General features: G+C 41.6%; 1 long non-coding RNA gene across 1 annotated transcript; it reads right to left on the bottom strand.

The window, feature by feature from the left end:
* Positions 1-707: 707 nt before the first annotated feature.
* LOC308092088 lies at positions 708-3,747 on the bottom strand. Its single transcript, XR_013933770.1, has 3 exons — positions 3,611-3,747; positions 2,527-2,661; positions 708-1,693 (listed from the first exon to the last, which is right to left on the bottom strand). It is a non-coding gene; the product is annotated as an uncharacterized lncRNA (long non-coding RNA).
* Positions 3,748-5,651: the final 1,904 nt, after the last annotated feature.

Here is a 5,651-nt window from a genome sequence, read left to right as displayed (position 1 = left end):
AATGAGTAAAAATACTTAAAAGTTGAAAAAAATAGTAAAAATACTTAAAAGTTGTAAAAATTAGAAAAAAATACTTTAAAGTAAATAAAGTGACTAAAAATAATTTAAAGTAAATACCCTTTAGAACCGTTCAAACCTTTAGAACCTCTTAAACCTTTAGAACCTCTTAAACCTTTCAAACCTTTCAAACCTTTAGAACCTTTCAAACCTTTCAAACCTTTAGAACCTTTAGAACCTTTCAAACCTTTAGAACCTCTTAAACCTTTCAAACCTTTAGAACCTTTAAAACCTTTAAAACTTTTCAAACCTTTAGAACCTTTCAACCCTTTAGAACCTTTCAAACCTTTAGAACCTTTCAAACCTTTAGAACCTTTCAAACCTTCAACACTACTAACACTATCAATACTCAATACCAGCAACATTCTTAGCGATCCCACACTGTTTCTTCAGGAACAGTACCTTCTAGTTTATATGTTATATCATATACTATAGTACAACATTATAATATAATCATCATTAATACATATTATATTATATAATATACATTATATTACATATTATAATATATAATATATAATTTTATTGCAATAATGAATATAATATATAATTAATTTATATATAATAATGCATAACAAATGTATAGAATATATGTATATATATAATATCCATATTTATATAACATTTATGAGCAGATGCAGAGGTACAGAACCATGAGGTCTGCTACTGTCGTCATCCAGGCTGGTGCGAGCAAGGCAAGAGAGGACACGTTTCCTGGCGGAGAGGAGGAAAGTAGTGATCGCTCAGAGCTGTCAGGCGCTGGTTAGCCCATCGCCGCCATGCTGCCTCCGTCATGATCCAGCGTGCCGCCAAGACATTCCTTCTCCTCAAGCGTCAGAGGAGGCTCCAGCAAGGCATTATCAAAGCTCAGGCTCTGTGGAGACTGAGGGCACTGCTCCTGCATGCTTAATGACAATCTTAAGGTGGTGCAAGTGAGACGCTGCCTACAACGAGAGTCCACTGGTGTCCGAGAAGGGGACAGGCTGTGCGACGGGACATCCATATCGCTCTCCTCTTTCCTCCTGCTCGACAGGGAGCCAGGACATGCAGCACCGAGTCGGGCAAGAATACTTTGGACACACACACACTTCTGTTTTTTAAGAAAAAATAAATCTGTTGAGATCAATTGTACTCCAGATGCCCTCTAGTTACTATTACAGGTAGCAATCTTGCCAGCAGGTGTCAGTAAAGGGTAATAACCACAATATGACAATAACTTTCAAATCAACATTACTTTTGATAATGGTTAGGGTTATAATAATACATTAGGCTTAAATTATTATCACTTCCATGACCGCCAATTTGGTATGGGTGATTAGGCCACGGACCGCCATAAGTTTGTAACTCCCCGAGTTACGGACCCGCATACAGCCTGTAAAGGTCCGTTTGGTTCCTAAATGTCAACAGTTTTGCTGGGGACCCCCACTGGAACCCCCCCTCAAGGACCCCTAGGGGTCCCTGGACCCCAATTTGAGAACCAGTGTTTGATAATGCCACACAGCGAGTGCCCAGGCGTCTACTTCGAAGCTGTGGCCCTGCTTGTAAAGCACTTCAGGGTCGACGTAGTTGGGTGTTCCACACAAGGTCTTCTTCCTCTCGCCATCATACTCGATCTTAGTTGCCAGACCAAAGTCCCCTTGTGGAGAGAGATAAAGATTCACGTTAGTTTTTTTTTCCTGACTCATGTCATTGATATGAGTCCATGTTTACAACTTCATTAGTATTATTGGAAACAATTCCTTTTTTACAACTTCATTAGTATTATTGGAAACAATTCCTTTTTTACAACTTCATTAGTATTATTGGAAACAATTCCTTTTGCGACTTGGGGTGTTAGAGGACAAACAGGTTTGTTGTGCATGTGGCATTTGTGATTGCTACAGTGTGTAGTTGTGTCATTATCAGTGGTGGAAAAAGTACTCACAATGCGTTGCATCTCGATGCATTGTGAGCTTGTAGATCAGCTATTTTCAAATGGCCCAAATGTGTATATAGGGCTGAAGTGGTTAATCCATGTTTTGTAATAATAATCCAAATCTACAAACTAACTAAAGTTTTCAAATCATTGTAGTAGAGTAAAAGTACAATATTTGCCTCTGAGCTGTAGTGGAGTAGAAGTAATACTTCAGTAAAGTAAAAAATCCTCAAAAGTGTACTTAAGTACAGTACTTAAGTAAATGTACTTAGTTACTTTACACCACTGGACATTGTTTTTATTTATTTTTAATACTTTTATTGCAAGATAATTTCAGGTTTACATTTGATATTTGCATTTCATTTCTTATTTTCTTGCAACGTTTTCTTTTTTCTCCTATCTATACACCCAGTGTCAAAAAATAAAATACAATAATCAGAAAGTAATAACTATAAATAAAGATAGATTGTTCTTGAAATAAATATGGGAGATAAATATCATTAGTAGCAATCTATGTGTGGCCCTGGATGTGTCACAGCATGCAATTAACTTACCTATTTTGACCATCAAGTCATCCATAGAGATCTGAAACTGGGAAAAATCTTCTTCAGTGATTACTCTGTGGTTGTGGAGATACGGGCAGCCGTTCAGCAGTTGCATCATGAAGTAACGTGCCTCTGGTTCAGAGACTGTAGATAGAACACAAGACAATGTTGGCATCATTATTATTATAACCCTCAGAGGACATGGAATTTACAAACCCAATAAATCACAATGAAGATTGGGGTTTGCCCAGTGAAGCCATTTTAAAAACATAGCCAGCAGGCTTTAAATAAATGAAAATAGACTACAGTAGGCTACAACAGGGGATCTCAAAGAGGGGTCCGGGGACCCCCAGCGGTCCTTAAGGGGGTCCCCAGATAAATCATTTGTTAGTGAGGAACCAGAAATGGACCCTCATGGGGCTGTAACTCTGAGAAGTGTACAGATTGAACCAAATGGACCCCGGTAACTCTCAAGAGTTACGGGGGTCCACGGACCAATAAAGGGATTCGCAAAGTGGGGTCCGGGGACCCACCATATATACACATCAGCTATTATTTTTTTTACATCTTCAATTGTTTTGAAAATGTTGGACATTTTTCATGTCTGGAGTCTTAACTTGACATAGCCTTGGATGAAGACTATCATATCTATGATTCATAGATATAATGTTTTCGATTCGGACATTTGCAGATACGAAAGTAAAAGTCAGACTCGATAAAATACATTGATGATTCTTGATCAAAGGCTAAACTTGATACAAACCATGAGCTATAATGCAATATATTATTGGGACAATAATTCAAACAGACAGGAAATGACTATAACGGCAGCCAAGCAGGACAACAGTAACAAAGCAGAGACAAATGAAAATGCAATAGCCTTAAAAGCCCATAGGGAGAAAACTCCTTAAGTGTGATTATTAGATATAAAATGTAAACAAATTAGTCTTGGATCAAGACTATCATAGATGCATTGTATCGTTTTACATTTGCATATCCATGATACAAGTCAAGACTCGATAAAATACATCTATGACAGTCTTGACTCTTGATCCAAGGCTATAAACAAAGGCTATAAACACAAATATCATACTCTCCGTCTGCAGATCTCCAGGACCAAGAACATGAAGTTGTCATCCTCGAAGGAGCCGTGGAAGCCCACGATGTTCGGGTTGTCCAGGCTCTTGTGTATGGTGATCTCCGAGGCCATCTTTCTTCATCTGGTGCGGCTTCAGGATCACGGACTTGGCCACGATCTTGCAGGTGAACACCTGGCTTGTTTTCATGTTGGTGATCTCGTAGCACATGGAGAAGCCCCCAATGCCCATGAACCGGCCCTTCCGGTACCTCTTCTTGGTCCGGGGGTCCACCAGCACGTCTGAGATCTCCTTCAGGGGGGCCATTTATAAGCAGTGTCAAGCACCTGCGCCATACTATATGTGTCAGCCGAGTGCAACGTAATCCTTTAATCGCCAATTGTTTTGTGACGGATTGATCGAATACTAGTTCAATACAAGGTCAGCTAAGAGGATTTTAAACCCAAGAAAGGGTCCGTGTATTTTTCGGCCATTTGAATTTTATATTTGATAAATGAAATTCGGAAAACAGTCCATTTTCTAAATACCATTTAGAAATGGTTAAATAAAACTTAAACATGACAAAGCAAGCAGACCCACAAATTAAAATATGGAGATAAGAGGTTTCTCCATTGGTTCATGGGCAGCGCCCACTGTCTAGTACAGATAAGTGAGTTCTGGTCCCGTATCCACAGGGACATTGCGGGCAGGGATGTACCAGAGGGACCAGACTGCAGCCTGACTGTTACATTACAGCAAATCACTGCTTTCCTTGCAACAAAGCCGTCCGAGAGGCGTACGAGAGGTCCCTCGTACGCAAAAGTGAGAGCAAACACTTTGTCATGTCCTCTCAAATATCTGTGTTCAGATTCCACCCCAAGCTGCCAATGGCCTTGTGTCTCTCAGCTGATCACTGAACTTATCTTTATGAATTGTGATAACTAATAATGGCCATGCTGACCAGTGGTAAACACCAGTGGTAAACACCACCGTCTGTTTTACCGTTACATTTATATTGTATTATATTTACTCAACTACTGTTTTGAGCTACTTTTACTCTACTTGAGTATGTACATTTTATAATACTTGATATTTCTACTCCACTACATTGCAGAGGCAAATATTGAACTTTTCTATTCAGGATGATGATCCAGCGACTGTCCGACTTTGAGACCTTGTATTTTCTATTCCCCTACAATTATTTTAGAACTTTAATTCTGCTCTATGAAATGGATTCTGGGGGGGGGCAGGGGGGGGGCGGGCTGTGAGGAAGCTTCCCCGGTCTTCTCCAGGTCATCAGCTTCCTAGCGGCCAGGTGGGGGGGGGGGGGGGGGGGGGACAGTGAGGAAGCTCCCCCGGTCATCAGCTTCCAAGCCAAATAACACTACATCTCTCAACACAGCCCCCCATGCTGAAGACTTTGTGACCCCTCCTAGGATTACTACACTCAAGCTAGAAAACCTTTCGCTGACCCCAGCCCTACAGCTGGTCCACGCTATATGTCAGCAGAGTGCCAGGAGACTGACTGTCCAGATTAACCTGAGCATGGAAGAGGAGCTGAGGTCGGCCACAGCGTTGGCTGAGACCCCGGTGTCATTCAGGAACACCATGCCGCTGGCGGGCCTCATCGGCCGGGGGAGGCCACGTTGGTGGCCGTACGGCCGGGGGAGGGCTGTGGCTCTACAACAGCCACCAGCTGTGGAGGCCTGGCTGCCTTGGCAGAGCGCCTGTCGCCAGCAGAGATCTTCACCACGGCTTTGGGCAGCGTGGTGGACACCCGACATGGACGATGCTCTGTGGGGAGAACGTGGAGAGGAAGCGTTCACTAGGGCTGACACCACCATCATGACATTTGACTTCACCATTAACTGCTCAGGATTGGCATTTAAAGGAGTAGTTAACCCAAAGAAATACTTATTTTCTATCAATTACACACCCTATGAAGCCTTGAATTCATGGATTTTTTTTTGTCTCATTCCTAAGCCAATAATTTTACCGTCTCCTACCGGCTAATGTATCCGGTAGGAGACACAAAGCAGACTCTTTGCGTCTCCTAAC

This window comes from Gymnoscopelus braueri, assembly GCF_963280865.1.
Source record: "Gymnoscopelus braueri genome assembly, chromosome: 9".
Lineage (NCBI taxonomy): Eukaryota > Metazoa > Chordata > Actinopteri > Myctophiformes > Myctophidae > Gymnoscopelus > Gymnoscopelus braueri.
The sequence above is the reverse complement of the archived record's forward strand: the minus strand, read 5'-3'. Positions and strand labels throughout refer to the sequence as shown.